The sequence below is a fragment of the Procambarus clarkii genome, chromosome 12 (genome assembly GCF_040958095.1).
Source record: "Procambarus clarkii isolate CNS0578487 chromosome 12, FALCON_Pclarkii_2.0, whole genome shotgun sequence".
In the NCBI taxonomy this organism is placed as follows: domain Eukaryota; kingdom Metazoa; phylum Arthropoda; class Malacostraca; order Decapoda; family Cambaridae; genus Procambarus; species Procambarus clarkii.
The window spans coordinates 3,691,082-3,705,440 of NC_091161.1; the positions used below are offsets into that span (position 1 = coordinate 3,691,082).

The window sequence follows — 14,359 nt, forward strand, 5'->3', positions numbered from 1 at the left end:
CACTGCTAAATAATAGCAGTATCATTTATATTATGGTATTTGTAGGCGATGCTGTGGTCACAAGCTGAACAGCGGTGCTGTGAGCTCGTGCTGCGTGCGCCAGCCTCGGTGGCTTGCTCAATACTGACGCTGTAACACCCAAGAATGTTGGCCTGGATTTTTTTTCTAGGTGGCATCTGGCAACTATCGGTCGTGGCCGTACTATAGCTGCCCCTATCCCAGGCGGGGCGTTTAAATTATAGCGCTAGACACGAAATCATATATAAATGATGTGCGCGGTTTCGGTTTTGTCACTGATATCATTTATATATGATATGCGTGGTTTGAGGGTTAAATAGCGGGTAGTACTCCAAAACGTCATATTGCGCACCCGCAAACATGTGGGTGCGCACGTTTGCGTCAGTTACTCAACATGTCATAACGTGTTGTGCAGTTTAAGGGTTAACCACCGCACTGCACAGAGTGCCTTGAGGCATTAGATTGGGGGTACACAGAGCATCAGATTGGGGGTTAGATCAGGGGATTCCTTCCTACAGAAGGATTCCTTCCTCCTTAGATTCCTTCCTACAGAAGGAATAGAAAAACTGACTTCGGAAGCGTATCAAGTCTGTCTGAAAACATGTTTCCTTGACGGAAAGCCAGAAAGAGATCCAACGTAGAAAGAGAACGCAGACGACACTATAAACGCAGGAAAAAAAATAACGGAACTGCTTATGCAGACAGGAATTTTCCCGTCAAAGAGGGAATAATTTAAATAGGTGGATTGAAGAAATCGAAGCGGAAATTGCAAACACTCATATGAGACTGAAGAAAGGCAGTTAGAACAGAAAGCAATTCCGAAATAAAGAAAAATCCAAAATACTTCTTCACATATGCGAAATCAAAAGCAAAAATCACTGCCAGTATTGGACCTATTCGTACAAGTGAAGGTTCATACACGGAGGATGACAAAGAAATGGTGAAATCCTAAAAAAACAGTATGAGGACTTGTGTTTAACACTCCAATAAACAACATGAAAGTGGAAGATCCAGACAATTTCTTTATGCGGGATATTCACACCCCTGTAAATATAAACTGATATCAACACGAGCGCACTAAATTTTGAAAGAGAAATTGAAAACATGCCCATGCACTCGGCCCAGGTCCAGACTCGTGGAATTCAATATTTATAAAGAAATGCAAAGTGCTGGTAGCACAGGCACTCAGTATAGTGTGGAGGAAGACCTTGGACACGGGGGAGATACCAGATGCACTTAAAGTAAGCAGACATAGCCCCTCTACACAAGGGAGGGAGCAAAAGCATTGGCAAAGAATTATAGACCAGTTGCACTAACATCGCACATAATAAAAGTATTTGAGAGAGTGATTAGGATTCAGGTCACCATTTTCATGGAGACCAATGACCTTCATAACCCAGGCCAACATGGATTTCGAGCGGGAAGATCGTGCCTCTCACAGCTACTTGAGCACTACGACAGTCACTGAGGCATTAGAAGAAAAACAGAATGCTGATGTGATATACACGGACTTGGCAAAGGCTTTTCGATAAATGTGGACCATGGCGTGATAGCACACAAAAATGAAGTCGATGGGAATAACCGGTAAAGTAGGACTCCTGGAGTACTCAGTTTTCTGTCAAACAGGGACTCGGCCGAGTAACGGTCAACCATATAAAATCTAGTCCAAGTGCAGTTAAAAGCTCTGTACCTCAGGGTACAGGTCCTTGCACCGCTGCTTTTCCTTATTCTCATATCAGATATAGGACAAAATTACAAGTCACCGCTTCGTATCTTTCTTTGCAGATGACACAAAAATTAGTACTGAAAATTACTCCGGCTGAAGACATTGAAAAACTTCAAGAGGATATTAATAAAGTTTTTGACTGGGCATCAGAAAATAACATGATGTTTAACAGTGATAAATTCCAGGTACTCAGGTATGGTAAAAATGAGGGCATTAAACATAATACAGGGTACAAAACACAATCAAATGTACCATAGTAGGAAAACAGCATGTAAAGGATTTGGGAATAATAATGTCTGACGACCTAAGTTTAGGGAGCATATCCAAGCAAAATATTGCACAGCCAGAAAAATGATCGGATGGTTTACGAGAACTTTCAAATCCAGGGATCCCATCACAATGGTTGTACTCTTCAAGTCACTTGTGTTGTCCCGTCTTGAGTACTGCTCAGTACTCGCTTCCCCCTTCAGAGCAGGAGAGATTGCTGAAATAGAGGGAATACAGAGAACATATACGGCACGCATAGACGCAATAAAGCACCTAAATTATTGGGATCGTCTCAAAGCCCTCCAAAATGTACTCACTAGAAAGAAGAGTAGAGAGATATCAAATAATATACACCTGGAAGATACTGGAGGGCCAAGTACCAAATCTACACAGTAAAATAAACAACGTACTGGAGTGAACGATATGGAAGAAAATGTAGAATAGAACCAGTGAAGAGCAGAGGTGCCATAGGCACAATCAGAGAACACTGTATAAACATCAGAGGTCCATGGTTGTTCAACACCCTCCCATCAAGCATAAGAAATATTGCCGGAACAACCGCGGTCATCTTCAAGAGGAAACAAGATTTATTCCTCCAAGGAGTGCCGGACCAACCGGGCTGTGGTGGGTATGTGGGCCTGCGGGCCGCTCCAAGCAACAGCCCTAGTGGACCAAACTCTCATAAGTCAAGCCTGGCCTCGGGCCGGGCTTTGGGAGTAGAAGAACTCCCAGAACTCCATCAACCAGGTATCAACCAGGGGGTGCGCAGAGTGGCCGTTCTTAGGTATAGGGAGCGATTCAATACTTCTGCGGGTATACGAGGCTCACATCCTGGGTCTCCAGGACTCCTTTAACAGACCTCATTTTTAAAGAAAATCGTTTTGGCAACATTCTTAAAGTGTGAGAGCCTCAGTACTGAGTTACTCAACCAAGGATGGCACACAGTTTGCCACCAGACTAGTACCCAAGCCGAGAGGTTATGAGCTACGCGTAGAGGCTATGGGAACTTAAACCTCACTTCGCTGGAAGACACAAGAGTTAGGTGGGACATGATCACCACATTCAAGATTCCTCAAGGGAATTGATAGGGTAGATAAAGACAGGGTATTTAACACAATGGGCACACGCAATAGGGGACACAGGTGGAAACTAAGTGCCCAAATGAGCCACAGAGATAGTAGAACATTTTTAGTGTCAGAATGGTTGACAAATGGAATGCATTAGGAAGTGAGGTGGTGGAGGCTGACTCCATACACAAGTTTTCAAGTGTAGATAGTGATTGAGCCCCATAGGCTCAGGAAACTGTACACCTGTTGATTGATGGTTTGAAGAGGCGGGACAAAGAGCCAGAGCTCGACCCTTGCAAGCACAATTAGCGTGAGTACAGCATGAGCTAACAGCATCGCTGTTCAGCTTGTGACCACGGCATCGTCCTAAAATTGTCAAAATATATATGTAACTGTATTATTTAGCCATGATAGTATTAGAGAGGAGCCTGACTGTGATGAAAGACTTGTGTACAATTTCCAGATATCAAGTGAACACAATGCTGTTTGTGGGACTAGGTTGGACATGTAGTATGAGTGGGAGGTTATAAATAGGAGCTGCCTCATATGGGCCAATAGGCCTTCTGCAATTACCTTCTTATGTTCTCATGTTCTGTTCAAGATGTTCACAGCACTATGCAGGTAGCCACAGCATCCTACCATTGTTTGGTCCATCTTAGAATCTTGAAATGACTTCTCATGTTCCTTTACAGAATAAACTTGTGGAAAATTATTAATTTACAGGTTTTAGTGACCAGGATTCTGATAATAGCAGGATTGTGGTGATAATTAGCCCTGTTTGCAGTATGGTGGGAAGAGTAATCTTGGTGAGGGAGGGAGGGAGGTAGCATCGTCTGCTGATTCTGTGTGGCAACCTGTTATTGTCTGGACTCAGCATACCAGCTTAGTGGTTCGCTATGGTGAAAACAAATGTAGAATCTTATACTGTATATGATGTGTGTATATAGTTTAATAACAGCAAAAGGAGTATGTTGGGAGAAGGATTGTTGCCGAGTGAGGTGTTGGTGAAAGAGGGAGTGAGGTGGCGTCTGCTAGTGACCCTGAGGGCTTCATCGCGCAGCGCCCATAATTTGCTCAACTTCTCAGCTCCATCATGGCTATAGTATGTCACATACAATATTTAATTTTTTTTTACCATGATCAGAGGCTACAATATAAGAAGAGAAAATAATTTTTTGCACAGAATTTATTTTCGGCGCACCACAGAATTGTCATTTATTATGGCCGTACAGCATGGTGGTTAAGTCTAGCCAACCTGCTATCTGTCCGCACGCCCATGACGTTAGGAAGTTTGCTGCTTTGGCTGCCGTGTTTGCCATTTCTTGGGTCAATATTCGGGCGCAGTGCTTTTGGAGGTCGAAAAGTTCTCAGTGATCCCTGGAGGCTCACAGTTACCCTCCCTCCCTCCCTCCTGCCGACGTTTTTTTCGCATTGTTTGGATGCTTAGCTTCCGAACTGGATTGCTAGGTAGCCGGCACAAGGGGTCCGGGGCTCCCCCATCACCCTAGCGGGGAGGGGATGGCTGCGCTTACGAGTGGTGCGACGGCAAGTGTGATGTTTTGCTTGTTTCCCTTGTTAACTTGGGACTGGTGGGTGTTTTGCCTCTCCGGTTTTTGGTTGCAGTTTTCTTACCATGTGGGGTCTGTTTTGTTATGCATACTTCTCTGGGTGCCTAATCTCTATTGGATGGCAGATAAGGAAAACCCCCAACAATGGGGTGTTTTCTAGGGGCCATTCCTCCCTGTACCTCTCTGAGGGGGCCAGGTTCTGGTTTGTGGTCCCCGGTAGGCTGAACTCCATTGACTAAATGCCCCTGATCGTGCTCAAGTCATTAACAGTGCTGTGCCTTGTGGTGTGGTCCTGTCCTGTGGTGGTGTGTTAACCAGGAGTGATTTCACAAGTACTCGGGGCTGCATATGCCTAGGGTTCCTTTCCCTAGGTGCCCAGTAGGTATTGCCCTTGTGGCTTGGGGTTATCTTCCACAAGTCGCTTGGGGTCTGCCTCTGTGGAATCTTTTGCTTCTCGGTAATTGCCCGCCCTTGGTGTCAGCTGGGGTGGTTCTTGCACCACTTGTTTTGTCACTGGTAGGGGCACAAGGTACTGTGCAGCTAGTTTTCACCAGATTATAGCGATCGGCTATGTTCCACCTGGGTCGTGTCCCTCATGCGGGAGTTTTCTTTTATTTTTGTTTCCTGCCTGGTGGGGGTCTGCCCCTTGGTGTTGGTACCCCTTCTATATAAATTGGTGGTCCTACTAGGTCCCTGTGAGTGTACACGTCCCGCGGGTTCAACTGTTAGTAGTTCGCTGGAATAGTTTGGGGTGCCGGTTATCAGTATCTTGCCTGGGCTTCCCTTAGCAGAGCATCTAAGGGCCCTGGAAATCCCATTTAGGGCTCTGTGGTCCGATGGATGCATCCTCTGGGTCCCATCTCACTTCGTGTGAGTTTGAGGGTTGCTCTGTCCCCTTGTTTCAGGGTGACAATCATCAATTTGTGCCTCCCTCATGCTGCTGTTGGGTCTGTAACCACCTTTGACCCAGAGTCCTGCGAGTGGTGTTCCTTGCTTGTACTCCAGTTCATCCAATCCACTGATCTTGATACTCGGGTGCAGGCAGCTTTGGCGTTGCATGCGTGTTTTAGGTTGCTGCAGTGCGCTGGGTTAGTTACTAACCCGGATGACCTGAGCCTGCCCGGTTTTGCATATAGGGACTCGAACTTGGGGTTGTTATCGCCTCAACTTTGTTTCGTCCATGCCTCCCTTGTCCTTCCCCTGCTGTTCCTCGACCCTCTGCACCCAGTTCTGAAGTGTCTAAGGGTTTCAGAGTCGGGGCAGGGTTTAGTTGGTGGTGAGATTCGAGCAGTTTCAGGGGATGCTCCTTCTGGTGTGATGACGGAGGCCATTCGAGCCTTTTTCTCCAGCCGGTGCTTCTGGGTGTGACCAATGGGCCCTGTTTGTTCCAACTTTTCGGTGGACTCTGTCTTATTTCTTTAGGCACAGGGTTTGCAGGACGACTCGGCCCCGGGTCCTAATGTGGAGGTTCCCGAGGCAAGGGAGGGGTTGACATGGGGGGCTTGGGCTCCATTTGACCCCGCTTGGGTGTTGGTACCCTATGAGCGAGGTTTGTTGTTGTTGTAGGGGGGGTGGGGTTTTCTTATCCCCTCCCTCCCTATACGATTTTGATATAGCATCAACCCCTCCCTGGGATCCCTCTGGTACTTCTGTCCCTCACTTCCAGAGGTTTTCGGCCTCCCGCATCGCGCCCCATTAGGTGCGGGAGGCCATTGCGGCTCGAGGCCATCTCCTGCATGACCTGGATTGTGCCTCAATAATGGATCCTGCCTCATTTGTGATTGGTTTTTCCTTTCCTTACTGGGTGCGTTACGAGGTTTTGGAGTCATCCTCTTTGGCAGAATAGCCTATATTTTCAATGGCGGCATGGCATACGTTCTGTCGGTCCCACATGCTTGAGTGGCGAGAGGCCCTGATGGTTGTTCAGGTTTACCCGGGGGCGAGATTGAACGCTTCACTGCTTGTTTGTTCATCCCTGCCCTTCTTTGGGATGTCGGCCTGTGTAACTTTGCGTACAGGTACCCTCCCTTTCGGCTGCCCTGGTTGCTGAGGATTTACTCATCCGTGACCATTAGGCTTCGGTCTTGCGTTTCTTTTCCCTTCTCAAGCTGTCTTCGGACTGGCTTAAGGAGGACATGGAGGCGTTGGTTGCTGATCCTAGTTCTGGTGCATTGGTCGCAGTGGTGCGGGCGTCAGCTGCCTTGTTGAAGCTGTTTGTGCCAATCCTAAGGGAGGCAGAGTCTCTGTTTTTTGCTTATCGTTTTGGGTGCCATCAGGCGGTGCTTGCTCAATCCTTAGAATCTGCTTGAGCTCTGGCTCTTAGGGTTTCTCTGCCCATTTTGCCCTTTCTTTTTGCACAGTATGTGATGGTGCAGTTTCTGCTAACGGAGGTTTCTAGTTGTCCTCCCATGTCGGACTTTTTGGTTCTTAGGGGGGGGCCCGTGGGGTTTCTTCCCAAAAAGGTCATGCCCAGGGCTCGAGGTTGCTCTTATCGTGGTATGCCAGTGGTGCCAATTTCAGAGTCGGAACAGCCTTCCGGGCCGATGTCGTCTGGTTGGCGCGGTAATCGCTCTGCTCATCTATCAGCTTTTCATAAGGAGCTTCGGCCCTTTTGTTGGTCATCCTATTGACGAGGCAATTGGGAGGGAGAGGTTCGTGCAGTTTGCTCGCACCTGGTCCCACGATTTGTCGGCTTTTCAAGTCGCTTCATGCAGCTTGCAGTGGCATTGGGTGGCCCCTCCTTCTTCGGGGGGCTCGGAGCTGGCAGGGCAGGCTCTCTCTCTGTTGGGTCACCTTGGAGTGGGTTTGCTTGGGTGTGGACAAAAGTCCTCATCCCTCAGGTCGGTTTCCCACCTGTTTCCGGTTCTGAAAAGAGACTGTGCAGACAATGCGGTACATTCTGGACTTGTTCAATCTGAACCCCTGGGTCTATTGCTCCTGCTTTCGGATGACTTCTTTGTCCCAGATCCGGCTTCTCTTGGAACTGGGCGCGTGGATGGTGTCCCTGGAGCGAGTGGCAACCACCTCCCGGGAAAGTCCCTCTGTTTTTATCTTTGGTTAAGTAGCTCCAGGGAGCCAAAGGGGCTCCCCAGAAAACCAGCGTTGAATGTAATGAAACGCCATTTTTTGGGTTAGACCCGGAGTCTTCCCGGCAACCCTCCCTTCCTCTGGTCGGAGGTTTTTCGCAGTTTTTGACATCCAGCCTCTGAACTTGGGGATGATAGCTGGTGTGGGAGGTCTGGAGCTCCCCATTCCCCCTTCTGCGGAAGGGGGAGCTGCACTGACAGCGGCACGGAGATGGTTGTGACATCATGCTCGTTTGTTAGTGTTTAGTTTGGAGAGTTCTTCTCAACAGTTTGGCTTTCAGTAGCAATTTTTTAACCAGATAGGTAGGTACCCCAAAACAAACCCTTTCTTGGGTGCCTGTCTCGGTCGATGGCAGACACAGAATGCTTCCAACCTCACGAGGCTTTCTATAGGCCATTGCTCCTCGTGCCTCTGAGGTGGGGTCTAGGTTCTGGTTTGTGGTCCCTGTTAGGCCTAAGAACTCCATTCACTTGGCTGATGCCACGGTCTAATATGCTCATATCAGCCCGGATAGCTCTAGGGAGCCTCTGGTCTCACCCAGAAAATGGCATTTCATTACATCAATGCTGGTCTTTTAGGTTCAGATAGACAGTTGGCCAACCATCTCTTTCCTGTAGAATCTCTGTGATTCATAAAACTAAGTAGATTTGTTACACAGGATCTTCCTGTTCGAAAACCATACCGTCTGTCCATTATGATGTCATTATTGTACTCTCCAGGTGTTCTACCCAATGTTGTGTTAACAACAATGGATCAACCCATTGGTGTTGGCTATTTTTTTCTAATGTTTTAAACTACCATACTTGTTAATGATATGGGTCTATAATTTAGAGGGTCTTCTCGGATACCATTTTTGTAGATTGGAATTATGTTTGCCATTTTCCATATACTGTATCTGCTAAGATTCCTGTGCGCAGGGATTGGTACCTGTTAGCAGTCTGCTGGCTGATATATTTTACCTATACTGTATATCTTTGTTTTATTTGGAGAAAGAACCATTATAGTATTGGAATTATTAAAAAAAAAATCCTATTTGGGAAATCTTTACTAGATTTTGAAGATTCTGTATTTGGTATTTGTTGACTTAAAACGACTTGGTAATCTCTCAATCTTTTCTTTCACAGCTCCTACGGTCACCAGAAGAATAATACCTGCAGTGCCAGAAACCAGTGGTGTTGAATAATACCTGCAGTGCCAGGACCCAGTGGTGTTGAATAATACCTGCAGTGTCAGCATCCACACAGTGTCAGATATACTGCATACATGTTGTCAGCAGCATTATGAAACACATTATGGTGTAAGAAATACTACATGTAAATGGGTAAGACTGTCTTCAGCACACTCATGTGAATGACTACATGTATTATCAATATGTCATGCATTATTAACATCTCATGCACTATGGTAACAAAGGAAATGTGTATTTAAATTAAATTTGGTGTATCATTAATATAAAAATCTCGATATTTATTAGCTCATTGTGTATGTGGTACAGTATTGTTTTTAATACTATTGTTTGGCAAGAATACATTTTAAGATTTTCAAATTAATTATTTTTATTATCAGGTTCTAATATAAAAAAGTTTAATATATATTTTCAGTTTTAAAACATTTCGTACTTTTTCTCCTATGTGAACCATTGTAAATGTTGAGAAAGCATTAAAATAAATAATCTTTATACTGTATAGTAATTATGATTTTTTTCTTAGGTAATTTGCTCTTAAGCTCAAAAGGCTCTCCAAATAAGATAATATATCAGTGTTCTTAATGCTCAGAATTTATTTATTTATTCACATATTTACATGACTGTATTGGGGATTTAAAAATAACAATGTGCATGGTACATTGGATCAGTAAGTTCTTGTAAAAATCACATACGTATATTTTTGCAAATGACAAACCACATGAGGGTCCACTGTACCTGACTCTTGTGCTGTGGTTATATTTATAATAAGACATCCATCAGCTCTGTGGTTATATTTATTATAAGACATTCATCAGTTCTGTGGTTATATTTATAATAAGACATTCCTCAGTTCTGTGGTTATATTTATAATAAGACATCCCAAATTCTGTGGTCATATTTGTAATAAGGTTCTGTAGTGAAACATCTTAATACTGTGGCAGTATTTATAATAAACCATCCCTCTGCTGTTGCTATATGTACAGTATGATAAATCAGTATAATTATAAATAAATTTATAATATATTTAATTTTCCTATACAAAGACATTTTGTTAAATCTTAAACAAAAAAAAAAATTGCCACAGGATTTGTTTGTAATGTTTACAAAGTTATACACGGACACTTAACTTTCCTGCTGGTGAACGCATGTGGAGACGTAGATTTGTATGTTTGCTTTTACACTTGCTGATTCACAGGAAATATTGTAGAGTATATTTTATGTCTAGCACATTTTATAATATAATAAGTACAATATTATCTTACTATTTATGAATAATACCAGTGGTTTACATATTGTAACTTTTTTCCATTCTCTTGTGTCTTTGACAAGTAATTAGATTATTCCAATTGCTTATCTGATATTGAGTGCCATCTGTTGACAACAGAGTTAACACTATAACCTGTGTGCTCTATTCTGGTTACTCTATACTGATTGCTATATAGTTATCTTGAGATAATTTCGGGGCTTTAGTGTCCCCGCGGCCCGGTCCTCGACCAGGCCTCCACCCCCAGGAAGCAGCCCGTGACAGCTGACTAACACCCAGGTACCTATTTTACTGCTAGGTAACAGGGGCATAGGGTGAAAGAAACTGCCCATTGTTTCTCGCCGGCGCCCAGTATCGAACCCGGGACCACAGGATCACAAGTCCAGCATGTTGTCCGCTCGGCCGACCGGCTCCCTAGTTACTTGAATTATTTATGTATCCGACAGTCCAAGTGTTTTTGGCATCTCTTAACAATATTTGCTTTAGTAATAAATAAAAGCTCATGCATTTAAAATATATCAAATATATTACTAAGATTTATAAAGAACACAACAATTTATAGAGGAGACAAATACTAGTAATAATTGTCTACAAGACTTAACTAATGAAATGTAGAATATTTCATTAGATAATACTTGCTTTTTGGATCAAATAGCTGTAAAGGTTTATACAATCAAGAAAACTGTACAAATATTTATTAAAAAGAAAAATGTCATCAGTGTTGAATGTTCAAAATTATATTATGAAAACATCTCGCATAATAGCATACAAAACATTTAGAGAAAAAAAATAAATACATTGTCTAAACTACTTTCAAAATATCAAAATTTATATAAGTGACCATTCAGGAGAAAAGTCATGTCACTGTAGAATGTGTCTGAAAGACTTTAAAAATAAATTATGGCTAATAACACACACACAAGGATTCATACAGGAGAGAAACCATATCACTGTTCAGTGTGTCAAAAAGACTTCTCACTTAAATCAGGTCTAATAAGACACATGAGGATTCATACAGGAGAGAAACCATATCACTGTTCAGAGTGTCAAAAAGACTTTTCACAAAAATCAAGTCTAATAACACACATGAGGATTCATACAGGAGAGAATCCATATCACTGTTCAGAGTGTCAAAAGACTTTTCACAAAAATCAGATCTAATAAGACACATGAGGATTCATACAGGAGAGAAACCATATCACTGTTCAGAATGTCAAAAAGAGTTTTCACTTAAATCAAATCTAATAACACACATGAGGATTCATACAGGAGAGAAACCATATCACTGTTCAGAGTGTCAAAAGACTTTTCACAAAAATCAGGTCTAATAACACACATGAGGATTCATACAGGAGAGAAACCATATCACTGTTCAGAGTGTCAAAAAGACTTTTCACAAAAATCAGGTCTAATAACACACATGAGGATTCATACAGGAGAGAATGCATATCACTGTTCAGTGTGTCAAAAAGACTTTTCACTTAAATCAAATCTAATAAAACACATTTGGATTCATACAGAAAGGAAACCATATCACTGTTCAGTATGTCAAAAAAACTTTACTCGAAAATCACATCTAATAACACACATGAGGATTCATACAGGAGAGAAACCATATCACTGTTCAGAATGTCAAAAAGATTTTTCACTTAAATCAAATCTAATAAAACACATGAGGATTCATACAGGAGAGAAACCATATCACTGTGCAGAATGTCAAAAAGACTTTTCACAAAAATCAAATCTAATAAAGCACATTAGGATTCATACAGCATAAGAGTCATTTGAATATTGTCAAAAACACACAGAAATCACAATAGCGTGATGCATCAATGAACAAATCCACAAGGAACGTGACGAGGATTTGAACCTATGTCCGAGATCATCCCAGACGCTGCCTTATTGACTGAGCTACGACATGGTAAAAAGAGTTGAAACCAGAAGTTTTACTGAACTTACTTGAATCCTGCAGCGTCTCCGAGACACAAACCAGGGCTTTACACAACTCCCCCATGCACTCTAGCTATGTCAATAGGCCGTTCTACCTCTGCTGACGTAGGTTCGAATCCTCGTCACGGCCCTTGTGGATTTGTTCATTGAAGCATCACGCTATTGTAATTTGTGTGTGTAATGCAACCCGTTCTCACACAAGACAGCACATATATGACTTAATGCTTAAAGTCAATATGTTGAATATGAATTAGTAAATATGTGATATATTCCCAGTTACTTTTTTTTCCAAGGCCCAAACTTTTCCTCACGTACCAACTTGCGTCTCACAGTACCCCTCCGTCAACCTAGATAGCAGAATAGTCGTGATTGGTTCAATTATAAGGAAAATTGTACTTTTCAGGTCCCACATGGGTTGTGAAATTTACCTACTATTGTCCATGCTCTTAGAATATTATAGATCAGCTACTTCCTATTGAAGGTTCGTAGTTTTGTTTTGAGAAATATTAGTTGTTCTTAGTAAATTATAATAAGCACTAAAAATTATTACATAGAATAACAGTCCTTCACCAATCAATATTATATACCATAGTTGTTGCTTTACAAATCTTTAAAGGATGTTTTGTAGGAACGCTAACAGAAAACGATGGTTCATTGGAATGTCTATGGGGTAAACTACTCTAAACAGGATGGTATTGTGTCTACTATACCAACTACAGGATCGGTATATTGTCCACTACCACCTGTTAGGTGAGTAAGGGGTGCAATACCACCCACAGGATGGGTATGAGGGTCACATCCACCCAGAGGATGAGTATGGGGATCACATCCACCCACAGGAAGGGTATGGGGTCTAATACCACCCACAGGATGAGTATGGCGTCCACTACAACCCACAGGATGGGTATGGGGCTCCAACCACCCATAGAATGGGTATGGGGCTCCAACCACCCATAAAATGGGTATGGGGTCCAATAACACCCACTGGATGTGTATATGGCGTCCATTGCCGCGCGTCGAGCTCGAAAACCGCAGCATTCATCTCAGAACCATGCCTATTTCACGCAGATTCCTTAATAAACGTAAAAGTTTTATATGTCACAAGAAAGATAGAAATATAAGCTTCATTCTAAATACCTTACCATGGGCATATTTAAATTTAAACCGAAGATACGTGTACTTTTATAATAGCCGAGCTCCGACCCCGGACAGATCGATCGACCGAGCAACTCTCTCTCAGAACAATGTTTATTTCACGTGAATTCGTTAGTAAACATATATGTTTTATATGTCTCAAGAAAGACAGACATATAAGCTTCACTTTAAACACTTTACTATAGACATATTTAAATTTCTAATGAAGATTATTGTATTTTAAAAATTACGGAGCTCCCACCCCGTACAGACTGAACGACAGAGCAACTCTCTCTCTCAGATCAATGTTTATTTCACGTAAATTCGTTAATAAACACAAATGTTTTATAAGTCTTAAGCAAGATAGAAATAAGAGCTTCATTTTAAATACATTACAATAGACATATTTATAGCTCAAGTGAAGATACATATGTTTTTATAGTAGCGCTCAGTAGCTTGTCGGGCATGGCGTGCAGACGCCTACGCACTTGCCGATATATTGTATAATTAACAAAGATACGCTAATAAAGCCTAAAATCTTATATGCCTCCAGAAAGACCGATATATGAACATTATTATAATTGCACCAAATGAAATATATCATGTTCGAGAACAAAGATATATCAATTTTAAATTAAGTTTCGACTCTCTCTCGGGTGAGAGAGATGGGGCGACTCTCGCCCCATCTATTGGAGATTCTGTGCACTAAATACCCAAAGCTACTCAAACCCTCCTAGCATTATTTAAGTAATGAAGTAATATGGTATATTTACTCACTATAATGTGGGTGCTGAATGCAGAACATGAGAAAACATATATTTACTCCAAACTAATATAATTTCATTATGAAATAAGTAGCATCAAAGGAAGTCGATGGTCCAAGCAGCAATGTTGTGGAGCGACTTATCCAAGATATATCGTTGTATGGAAAGTGTTTGTTGGCATATCCAGTTGTCGCACTTCTCTGCTCAAATTATCACAAATTTAAATTATAATGTTAACAAGTAGAATACGTATTTTTAATAAAATCTAACATAACTAGCCAGAAAATATTTAACATTAATTAAAAAATATATGTTTGGAAGTTAAATC

At 42.3% G+C, this 14,359-nt stretch overlaps 1 long non-coding RNA gene across 1 annotated transcript in view; it reads left to right on the top strand.

The window, feature by feature from the left end:
- The window catches only part of LOC138363846 (uncharacterized), a 357,983-nt gene extending 345,575 nt beyond the window's left edge, over window positions 1–12,408 (top strand). The window contains exon 4 of the long non-coding RNA XR_011228160.1: window positions 8,858–12,408. This is a non-coding gene — a long non-coding RNA (uncharacterized lncRNA). The remainder of the gene's footprint in view (window positions 1–8,857) is intronic.
- Window positions 12,409–14,359: the final 1,951 nt, after the last annotated feature.